The sequence below is a fragment of the Onychomys torridus genome, chromosome 10 (assembly GCF_903995425.1).
Source record: "Onychomys torridus chromosome 10, mOncTor1.1, whole genome shotgun sequence".
Taxonomy (NCBI): domain Eukaryota; kingdom Metazoa; phylum Chordata; class Mammalia; order Rodentia; family Cricetidae; genus Onychomys; species Onychomys torridus.
Genome location: NC_050452.1, coordinates 4,982,290 through 4,994,571, shown reverse-complemented (window position 1 = coordinate 4,994,571; position 12,282 = coordinate 4,982,290). Strand labels below are relative to the sequence as shown.

At 38.8% G+C, this 12,282-nt stretch overlaps 1 protein-coding gene across 1 annotated transcript in view; it reads left to right on the top strand.

Moving 5' to 3' along the window:
* Positions 1–12,282, top strand: part of Fancl (FA complementation group L) — an 88,811-nt gene that overhangs the window by 9,091 nt on the left and 67,438 nt on the right. The gene's annotated exons all lie outside the window — the stretch shown is intronic.

Genomic DNA, 12,282 nt, shown 5'->3' with positions numbered 1-12,282 from the left:
ATTTGTTTATTTTTTGTTTTTCAAGAAAAGGTTCCTCTGTGTAGCCTTGGCTGCCCTGGAACTCCTTCTGTAGATCAGACTGACCTCCAGTGTTGTTTTAATATCAGCACAGTGACTGTGCCTTAATCTAAGGCTACTTCAGGCAGCAATTGCAACTCCGCAGTTACTGGCCTGCTTCTCTACAGCAGCCCAGCTGCTCAGGCCCTGTCTTTGCCATTAAAGGTAGCTTTAACTAAATCTATCATTCTATTTATAAATAAGACTCAAGATTTAAATGCTGGGGTGAAAACCAGTGAGCCCAGAGAGGCTGAGTAGCAACTAGCTAATCCTCTGTCCTTGCTGGCATGTCCAAAATACCCGTTCTTCCACTCCACCAAGCCAGAAAAGGTTGTGCCGCTCTAAAGCCCTCTCTGCCACTTCCTGTGTTTCTCTATATTTTCTGGATGCCTTCTGATACTCTATGATTACTTCCTATCCACTAGTTGTTAACTCAGCCACCTGAACAAAGGTTAATTTTATTTAATCAATGCAAATGCAAACTTGGTGTTCATAGTGTGATTAAATATCCCCTAACATTTCCTCCTTTTTGTCTAAATAAAAAGGAAAGATTTTAACTCTAACACAGTAAAACTATATACAGTAAGAACAATTATCAAGTAAGTATTGCATTCACAATGTCTAGTCCATTTGTATTTGGCTAATTCAGGGATACTATTCTATTATCTATCCTACCTTGGTGAGTCCAATGTTTCATAACTAATTTACTTTCTATCCTAACTTGTATCACCAACCCAAACTGTCTTTTTAGACCTCAAAATATTTTCAGTGTTTTCAAACATTGAAAGCTTAAACAATTTAAGCTTTTATGTCTCTTAACCTATAAACCTTATACTTCTTTTGTGAGTTTCTTTTCTGAATTTGTTAACAAAGAAAACTATAACTTTAACTAGCTCATCTTCAACTCCATCAGAGACCCAAGAAGGATATAATATTACCTGAGTAAATAGGAATAGCAGAGCAAACAACTTCAAAAACTATGGAAATGACAAAAGTAGCTGGATGCCTGGACAATCACCCAAGGTTCCGCTGTAACATTGGGACATCCATCTCCAGCTTTCAAGCCTAGAATATCTGTCAGACTTTTTTGTGAAGTAGGAATTTTGAAGGACTAGCCTACCTTGTCTTGGCAAAGTTTGGCAGTGGCCTTCTTTTGTGTTCTGTTCATCAGATTCGGACAACATATTGTTACCAGTCGAGGCAAGGGCAGTTTCTTGTCCAGTGGCTAATGTTGCCACATTGAAAATAAACTTCATATGGAGGTTCTTTGATGCCCATCTTCCTTTTTTGAAGTAAATTGTTGCTGCCAGGAGCAGATGTGTCCCATTGTCATGAAAAGCCTTAGATTATTAAAACATCATAAATGCCATAATCTCTGGGTCTCTGTAGTGTTTGAAGACCACCTATCTATCTAAAATATATCTCTGTTTAACCTTGAAAACATGCCTAACATAACTACAAGTTTGATGATTATAGATAACTGACTACTAATCTGTATTTCTTAAATATACATTATATTTTAAAATGAACTGTATAAGTACAGTATCTTAAACAAGAGTAGAAACATATGTATAGCATAACAAAGATAACCTTAAATTTGTATCAATATATTATAAAAATCCATGCCAATGTAAAATATTTGAGATTAATAGTTGCTTTTAGTTTAAAGTAGATTCAGTAATCTATTTCTTTATCCTATCCTTTCCATATCCCCATTTTTTTTTCCTTTCAAAAACAGATCCTTGAATCTAACCTCTCTTGCTTAGTTTCTTCCCTTACCATCACCAGTAACAGTTGGCAACCAATACCCCCTGAATGATGACCAACATTCATAACCCACAGTATGACCAAAACCCACCCACTCCACCTCTTGGGAATGTGGGCATTATATTCTTAAAATTACCTAATGTTGTTTGGGGGTGATTTCATCTTTAGGGAATGCTGAAAAAATTGAGATAATGGTCAAGTCCTGGTAAAACTAGCTGTAACATTGGATGTCCAGTCTGTGTATAATGGGAAATTTCAGGGCTTGTCTGAAGTCCTGAGAGAACTAACTCTATTATTTCTTGTTTAGTCTTGTTTTATGGGAAACTGCAGGGATTATCTGAAGTCCTGGCTGAAGTATTTGGTGAGGCTGGACCATCTGCCTTGAAATTGTCCTGAGCAGTTTATAGTTCAAAGCTGATCTTTGGGTGGTGCTTGTCAGGTTATTGGTGTTAACACAACCCAGGAGGAATTGTTGTTGTGGGGTTCCATCATCCTTTTGGAGACTTCAAAGGCTGCTATTAGGAATGTTCACAGTTTACTGCAGAAAAATTAGACATCTTAAATGTTATATGCAGCAGATCTCAGAGAGATTAGATGACCACAATCTATTAAGCTTTTCTGGGGTACACAAACTTAATTCCTATTTACTTGCTTTAGACTCAGACCCAAAATCTCATATAGGAATCTAGATGAAGCCTATTTCTAGAATTAGTTAGTACTCTATATGACCATTAATATCATGACAGAAAATTTAAATATATATGTATATATTAATCTTACAAATTTTGAAATAATATTTATATCTTAAGAAAAGTTTTAAAGAGTGAAAATAAGCCAAAGGATTATGAGATTAGTAGTAATAGAATAGTCCCTTAATTTTGTTTTTTTCTTTTGTCCCATACCAGGTGGTTCTTCTGATAGGAGACAAAGATTTTGGATTTTCCTTAACAAGCATGCTTGGGTTTAGAGAAGGAGAGAGCCATGTTCCAATTCCAAAGCCAGCTTTGATTTTTAATTGAATTGGGACTACAAAAAAGACCATTTGACTTTTTATATATTTTTAGAGAATAGCAAAAACAATCATTTTGGAAGATTTATGAAATTTTATCCAGTTGAAAATATGTTACACTGTTAGGCCAGTTTTACTCCTTTTTGGGGACGTTTTCCCTGGATGGTTTGTTCTACTTCCCATGTCTCATTTGTCCAGTGGCCTTCAGATTCCAGAGTTGGATACTTTCATTCTCCTGGAAAGACCAAAACCAAACTCTTCTCCAGCTCTGACATTGGGGAGGTCCTTTTTGGTCAGGTTATATCTTCGTTTTCACAAAATGTTTTCTGGCAACAGAAAAAGTATTATCTTTTAATATCAAAAAGTTACTTTTTTTACCTTATCATATGAAAGGCATTTATTAGTCTTATAAGATAGGTTGGATTTCGTGACCAAGCTGTTTGATGAACTATCACCTCTCCTAATCAAGAAGTCTCTCCTGTTTGAATCTAATCTTTATCAATCTGTAGATGTAACTGGCTTGTTAAATAAGAAACACAGAACCAATTGCAGAGTTAAAAACCACGAGGTCAGAGCAAGAGTGGAAAACCTTACCCTTCACTGCTTCTGCTGTTCTTCCTCTCTGCCAGAGACCTACTTCTGTGTGTCCTGTCTATTTAAAGACTTTCTGTTCTGTTTTCTCATTGGTTGTAAACCCGGCCACATGACCTCCTCATCACTGCCTGTTTGTACAGACCTCCAGGTCTTCTATGGTTGGTATTGAGATTAAAGGCGTGTGTCTGCCATGCTGGCTGTGTCCTTGAACACACAGAGATCCTCCTAGCTCTGCCTCCCAAGTGCTGGGATTAAAGGCGTGCCCCACTACTGCTCAGCTTCTGCTCTGGCTTGCTCTGACCTAAAGACAACTTTATTGACATACAAATAAAATCACATTTCAATACAAATAAAATATCACTATATCAATCTTGATGTTATCCATAGCTTTGCTTCTCCTGTGGAAAAAAGGCAAAACCTCTTCTCCAATGTAACACAAATAAACCTTGTTTCCATTTTGAGGTCAAAACATCTTTAAAATATATAGGCTGATTTATTTAGTTCATCACTTTTTCTATCATCCAATGTTGCAGCTGTTCTTCCTTTTTCATTAGCATTTAAAAATTTAGAGTCAATACAGCACTGTATAATAATTATCTGTTTTTTTATTACTTCTTTCTGTTTATTGAGCATCTCTATTAAAGTGCAATTAAATCTTTCTATAACTGCTTGTCCTATAGGATTGTGTGGTATACCTGTAAACATGCAAAAAAAATCCTTTCTTTTACTAGAGACATGTACTGGAGCATTGTTAGTATTAATTTGTACAGTTATCCTCATAATGGCCATGACTTATTTTATTTTATTTATTATATTTGTGTTTTAATTTTACACATCAGCCATGGGTTCCCCTGTCCTCTTCCCTCCCATCCCCGCCCCCATTTCCCCCCATCCCCTCCCCTCCATTCCTATCCCCTCCAGGGCCAAGACTGCCCTGGGGATTCATTTAAACCTGGTGGATTCAGTACAGGCAGGTCTAGTCCCCTCCTTCCAGGCTGAGCAAAGTGTCCCTGTGTAAGCCCAAGGTTCCAAACAGCCAGCTCATGCACTAATGACAGGTCTGGGTCCCATAGCCTGGGTGCCTTCCAAACAGTTCAACCTATTCAATTGTCTCACTTATCCTGAGGGCCTGGTCCAGCTGGGGGCTCCACAGCCTTTGGTTCATAATTCATGTGCTTCCATTTGTTTGGCTATTTGTCCCTGTGCTTTTCCAATCTTGGTCTCAACAATTCATGATGTTACAGTCCCTCCTCTTTCTCCACAATTGGACTCCTGGAGCTCCACCTGGGACCTGGCTGAGGATCTCTGCATCCACTTCCATCAGTTATTGGATGAGAGTTCCAGCACGACTGTTAGGGTGTTTGGCCATCTGATCACCAGACTAGGTCAGATCAGGCTTTCTCTCGACCATTGCCAGCAGTCTGCAGAGGATGTATCATTGTGGATTTCTGGGGATCTCTCCAGCACTCTGCCTATTCCTGTTCTCATGTGGTCATCATTTATCATGGTCTGTCATTCCTTGTTCTCCCTTTCTGTTCTTGATCCAGCTGGGATCTCCTGCTCCCCTAAGCTTTCTTTCCCTCAAACCTTGCCCTTCATTACTCCCACTGTTGTCTAGGTTGTTTATGTAGATCTAATCCATTTCTCTGTCATTGGGTGATCCCTGGGTCTTTCCTAGGGTCCCGTTTTCTAGGTAGTCTCCCTGGAGTTGTGTAGCAGTCTAGTCATCTTTGTTTTACATCTAGTATCCTCCTATGAGTGAGTACATACCATGTTTGTCCTTCTGAGTCAGGGTTACCTCACTCAGGTTGATTTTTTTTCTAGATCCATCCATTTGCCTGCAAACCTCATGATGTCATTGTTTTTCTCTGCTGAGTAGTACTCCATTGTGTATATGTACCATATTTTCTTCATCCATTCTTCAGTTGAAGGGCATCTAGGTTGTTTCTAGCTTCTGGCTATTATAAAAAATGTTGATATGAACATAGCTGAGCAAATGCCCTTGTGGTATGATTGAGCATTCCTTGGGTATATGCCCAAGAGTGCTACAGCTGGGTCTAGGGGGAGATGGATTCCCAATTTTCTAAGGAGGCGCCATATGGATTTCCAAAGTGGCTGTACAAGCTTGCATTAACACCAGCAGTGGAGGAGAGTTCCCCTTGCTCCACATCCTCTCCAGCATAAGCTGTCTTCTGTGTTTTTGATCTTAGCCATTCTGACAGGCATTAGGTGGTATCTCAGAGTCATTTTGATTTGCATTTCCTGGATAATTAGGGATGTTGAGCAATTCCTTAAATGTCTTTCAGCCATTTGAACTTCCTCTGCAGAGAATTCTCTGTCTAGTTCTACAGCCCATTTCTTAATTGGGCTGTTGGGCATTTTGATGTCTAATTTCTTGAGTTCTTTATATATTCTGGATATCAGCCCTCTGTCAGATGTGGCGTTGGTGAAGACCTTTTCCCATTCTGTAGGCTGTCACTTTCTCTTGTTGACTGTGTCTTTTGCTCTACAAAAGCTTCTCAGTTTCAACAGGTCCCATTGATTGATTGTTTCTCTCAGTGTCTGTGCTACTGGTGTTATATTTAGAAAGTGATCTCCGGTGCTAATGCACTCAAGACTACTTCCTACTTTTTCTTCTATCATGTTCAGAGTAACTGGATTTTTGTTGAGGTCTTTGATCCACTTGGACTTACGTTTTGTGCATGGTGACAGATATGGATCTATTTGTAGCCTTCCACACGTTGACATCCAGTTATGCCAGCACCATTTGTTGAAGATGCTTTATTTTTTCCATTGTATATTTTTGGCTTTTTTGTCAAAAATTATATGTTCATAGGTGTGTGGGTTAATGTCAGGGTCTTCAATTCAATTCCATTGGTCCATATGTCGGTTTTTAAGCCACTACCAAGCTGTTTTTATTAAGGTAGCACTATACTAGAGCTTGAGGTTGGGGATCGTGATGCCTCCAGAGGTTGTTTTATTGTACAGCATTCTTTTGGCTATCCTGGGTTTTTTGTTTTTCCATATGAAGTTGAGTATTATTCTTTCCAGATCTGTGAAGAATTGTGTGGGTAATTTGATGGGGATTGCGTTGAATCTGTAGATTGCTTTTGTTAAGATCGCCATTTTTACATGGGAGATCTTTCCATTTTCTGACATCTTCTTCACTTTCTTTTTTCAGGGACTTAAAGTTCTTGTCATATAGATCCTTCACATGCTTAGTTAGAGTAACCCCAAGGTATTTTATATCATTTGTGGCTATTGTAAAGGGTGATGTATCTCTGATTTCCTTCTCAGCCTATTTGTCTATTGTATATAGGAGAGCTACTTATTTTTTAAAGTTGATCTTGTATCCTGCTATGTTGCTGAAGGTGTTTATAAGCTGTATCAATTCCTTGGTTGAATTTTTGGGGTCTCATGTATACTATCATGTCATCTGCAAATAGGGAAAGCTTGACTTCTTCCTTTCCAATTTGTATCCCCTTGATCTCCTTATGTTGTCTTATAGCTCTGGCTAGACCTTCTAGTACTATATTGAATAAGTATGGGGAGAGGGGACAGCCTTGCCTTGTTCCTGATTTTAGTGCTATTGCTTTGAGTTTCTCTCCATTTAATTTGATGTTGGCTGTTGGCTTGCTGTAGATTGCCTTTATTATGTTTAGGTATGTTCCCTGTATTCCTGATTGCTCCAATACCTTTATCATAAAGGGGTGTTGGATTTTGTCAAATGCCTTTTCTGTGTCTAGTGAGATGATCATGTGGTTTTTTTTCTTTGAGTTTGTTTATATGGTGTATTACATTGACAGACTTTCGTGTGTTGAACCACCCTTGCATCCCTGGGATGAAGCCTACTTGATCATGGTGGATAATTGTTTTGATGTGTTCTTGGAGTCTGTTTGCCTGTATTTTATTGAGTATTTTTGCATCCACGTTCATGAGGGAGATCGGTCTGTAGTTCTCTTTCTTTGTTGCATCTTTCTTTGGTTTAGAAATCAGAGTAATTGTAATTTGGTAATATTCCTTCTGCTTCTATTGTGTGGAACAATTTAAAGAGTATTGGTATTAAGTCTTCTTTGAAGATCTGGTAGAGTTCTGCAGTGAAACCATCTGGTCCTGGGCTTTTTTTGGTTGGGAGACTTTTAATGACTGATTCTATTTCCTTAGGGGTTATTGGACTATTTAAATGGTTTATCTTGTCTTGATTTAACTTTGGGTATGTGGTACCTATCCAGAAAATTATCCATTTCTTTTAGATTTTCCAGTTTTGTGGAGTAGAGGTTTTTGAAGTATGACCTTAGGATTCTCTGGATTTCCTCATTGTCTGTTGTTATGTCCCCCTTTTCTGATTTTGTTAATTTGGATGCTCTCTCTCTGTCTTTTGGGTACTTTGGATAAGGGCTTGTCTATCTTGTTGATCTTTTCAAAGAACCAACTCTTTGTTTCATTAATCCTTTGTATTCTCTTTATTTCTATTTTATTGATTTCAGCTCTCAATTTGGTAATTTCCTGGCGTCTGTTCCTCCTGGGCGACTTTGCTTCTTCCTGTTCAAGAGCTTTCAGGTGTGCTGTCAAGTCACTAGAGTGAGATTTCTCCAACTTCTTTATGTGGGCATTTAGTGCTATGATTTTCTCTCTTAGCACTGCTTTCATAGTGTCCTGTAAGTTTGGGTATGTGGTGTATTCATTTTCATTGATCTCTAGGAAGTTTAATTTCTTTCTTTATTTCTTTCTTAACCCTTTGGTGATTCAGTTGAGCATTGTTCAGTTTCCATGAGATTGTAGGATTTCTGTAGTTTTTTTTTGTTGTTGTTGTTGTTGAAATCTAACTTTAAACCATGGTGGTGCAATAGAACACGAGAGGTTATTCCAGTTGTTTTGTATCTGTTGAGATTTGCTTTGTGGCCAAGTATGTGGTCGATTTTAGAGAAGGTTCCATGGGGTGCTGAGAAGAAGGTATATTCTTTTTGGTTCGGTTGGAATGTTCTGTAGATATCAATTAAGTCCATTTGAGTCATAACATCAGTTAAGACCATTATGTCTCTGTTACGTTTCAATTTGGCAGATCTGTCCAGAGGTGAAAGTGGGGTGTTGAAGTCTCCCACTATTAATGTGTGGGGTTTTATATGTAATTTAAGCTTTAGTAATGTTTCTTTTACATATGTGGGTGCCCTTGTGTTTGGAGCATAAATGTTCAGAATTGAGATTTCATCTTGGTGGATCTTTCCTGTGATGAGTATGTAATGTCCTTCATCATCTCTTTTGATTTATTTTAGTTTGAAGTCTATTTTGCTGGATATTGGGATGGCTACACCAGCTTGCTTCTTAAGACCATTTGATTGGAAAGTCTTTTCCCAGCCTTTTATTCTCAGGATGTGTCTATCTTTTAATTTGAGGTGTGTTTCTTGTATGCAGCAGAAAGATGGGTCCTGTTTTCATATCCATTCTGTTAGTCTGTGTCTTGTTATAGGTGAATTAAATCCATTGATATTAAGGGATCTTAATGAACAGTGACTGTTCATTCCTGTTATTATTTTTATTTTTTCGTGGTAGTGTGTGTGTACTTCTCTCCTTTGGGGTTTACTTCTGTGGTGTTATCTATTGCCTGTGTTTGCATGGGTATATCTGACTTCCTTAGGTTGGAATTTTCCTTCTAGTGCTTTCTGTAGGGCTGAGTTTATAGATAAGTATTATTTAAATCTTGTTTTGTCTTGGAAGGTCTTGTTCACTCCATCTATGATGATTGAAAGTTTTGCTGGGTATATTAGTCTAGGCTGGCATCCATGGTCTCTTAGTGTCTGCATTATATCTGTCCAGGTCCTTCTGGCTTTCAAAGTTTCTATTGAGAAATCGGGTGTTATTCTGATGGATTTGCCTTTATAAGTCACTTGACCTTTTTCCTTTGCTGCCCTTAATATTCTTTCGCTATTCCGTACATTTAGTTGTTTAATTATTATGTGTCGAGGGTACTTTTTGGGGGGGGTCAAGTCTGTTTGGTATTGTATAGGCTTCTTGTATCTTCATAGGCATTTCCTTCTTTAAGTTGGGAATGTTTTCTTCTATGATCTTGTTAAATATATTTTCTGTGCCTTTGAGTTTGTATTCTTCTCCTTCCTCTATCCCTATTATTTGTAGGTTTTGTCTTTTCATGGTATCCCAAATTACTTGGACATTTTGGGTCATGACTTTGTTGGTTTTATTGTTTTCTTTGACTGATGAATCTATTTCTTCTAATGTATCTTCAACACCAGAGATCCTCTCTTCCATCTCTTGCATTCTGTTGGTTATACTTGCCTCTGAAGTTCCTGTTTGTTTACTCTGATTTTCTGTTTCCAGCATTCCTTCTGCTAGTGTCTTCTTCATTTTTCTATTTCCCTCTTCCGGTCTTGGACTGTTTCCCTCATCTGTTTTGTTGCCTTTTCATGATTTTCTGTAAGGGACTTATTGTTTTCTTCTGCTTTAATTGTCCTTTCCTCTAGTTTTTTATAGCATTGTTCCCATTTTTTGTTTGTTTGCTCCTCTACTTTATTTTTGATTTCTTCTATATAAGGCTCTAGCATCTTCATGATGTTACTTATAAGGTTGTTTTCTTCTTCTTCTTCCATTCCATGATGTTCAGGTCTAGCTGTTGGAGAAGGGCTAGGTTCTGGTGATGCTGTATTGCTCTTTATTTTGTTGTATGTACTTCTGCCTTGACGTCTGCCCATCTCCTCTTAGATTCTTTCTTGGTCTTATCAGTGTATTTGGTCCAAACAGAGGTGACAGATTTAGGGAGCCTCTCTGGTCCAGATGGAAGCTCTGGGCCAAATGGGAGCTCTGGTCCAGATGAGAGTGCTGGCCGGATAGTAGCTGGGGGCTGGACTATGAATCTCAGTAAGTCCCTGGGGTCTCCTTATCTTGTCCAGATGGGAGCTCCTCTTGTCCAGATGGGAGTTCTGGGGCAGGATGGAAGCTCTGGTCCAGATGGGAGTTCTGGGGCGGATGGAAGCTGGGGGCTCTCTTGTCCAGATGGAAGTTCTGTGGCAGGAGGGAATGCTGGAGGCTGGTTTCTAAGTCTCAGGAAGTGGCTGTGGTCTCTGGCAGATGGGATGGGGGCAGGTCATGGAGGTTGTAGGGTTCACCAGAGGGTCTTGGAGAGGGGGAACCTTCCTGGTGGGGATGGGGGGTCCTGCCCTACCTATGGCCAGAACCTGGGGCCCAGTTGGGCAGGTCTTCCCTGGAGTGGCTGGTACCCAGGGCTGTGACCCAGGTGCGGCCTCTCTGGGTGTGCCTCCAGGCACTCACCTCTGGTCCAGGTGGGAGTTCCAGGGAAGGGTGGAAGCTGTGGCCTGGTCTCTGAGTCTCAGGAAGTGGCTGCGGTCTAGGGCAAATGGGTGTGTGGGCAGGGTGTGGAGACTGCAGGATTTTGCCTGCAGTCTTGGAAAAGGGGACCTTCCTGCAGAGCCCACCAAATAGCCAGAACCTGGGGCCAAGTTGGGCAGGTCCTCGCCATTACTTCTAATAAATGTGTAATTATAGAATTAGCCTTTCCAGAACTTAAAGTAGTTGCCCATTGAAATTCTGACTATGTATCTATGGTATGGTGCATATACTTTAATTTTCCAAACTCTGCAAATTGAAAGACATTATTTTGCCAAATTTCATTTCTTTGACTACCTTTTGGGTTACTTCCTACAGGTAATGGAGTTTGATTTTACAGAGAACAAGTAGGACATTTCCTTATAATTTGCTGACTTGTTGCCAAGTGATAGAAAAATCTTTCTTCAAATCTTTGCTGTTAAAATGGTGTTTCTAATGAAATTCTGAGACTTCTAGCACATTTCCTACCAATAGATGATCAATTTCATCATTACCTTGTGCTATAGGTCCTGGTATCCCTATATGGCATCTGATATGTGTTATGTACAAAGAGTGATTTCTAGTTCTGAATAATTGCTGTAGTCGAATAAGTAACAAAGTTAATTCTGAATCATCTGGAATAAGTTCAGCTGTTTCAATATGTAAAACAGCTTTTCCTGCATATTGAGAGTCAGCAACTATGTTAAGATGTTCTGGAAAAATCTAATAATACCATGGGAATAGCATATAATTCTGATTTCCAAACTGAATCATAAGGACTTCGAGCCACTTCATTAACTTTTCCTGATTTATAACCTGCCCTTTCTGATTTATTTGCATCAGTATAGAATGTAGGAGCTCCAGAAATTGGTGTTCCTTTTATTATACAAGGAAGAATCCAGTTAGTTCTTTTTATAAACTGAAGTATTTTTTGGGGATATTTGTTGCTAGTATTTCCCAAGAAATTACTGCAAGCTCTTTGCCACTGTTCATTTTCTGTGCATAATGAGGCACTTTCAGCATTAGTAACAGGTACAACAATTTCTGCTGGGTCTATTTCTGTTAATTGACGGAGTCTTAATTTTCCTTTCGGAGTCAATTCAGAGACTTTTTCTACATAGGTCTTTAATTTTTTAGTCTGTGTGGTAAAAATGTCCATTCTCAGATATTATCTTCTCTCTGCATTAGAATTCCTGTACGAGAATGAGTAGAAGGTACAGTTGAGCTATGTATCTAAGCTATTCAAGTGTGCACCCTGTTCTTTTCTTCTAGAGCCAATTCTCTATTATCCTCAGCTGGTAGTTTTCTTGGACTTTTAAAGTCTTTATCTCCTTTTAAGGTTTGAAATAAATTACTTAGTTCTTGAATTGTTAATCCAGTTGTGAGCCATAGCCAGTTAATATCTCCCGGCAATTTTTGAAAATCATTAAGGGTTTGTAACTGATCTCTCCTGATTTGAACTTTGTGGTTGAATTTTCTGCAAAATTATCTAATATCCTAAATAAATAATAGAGTCTCCT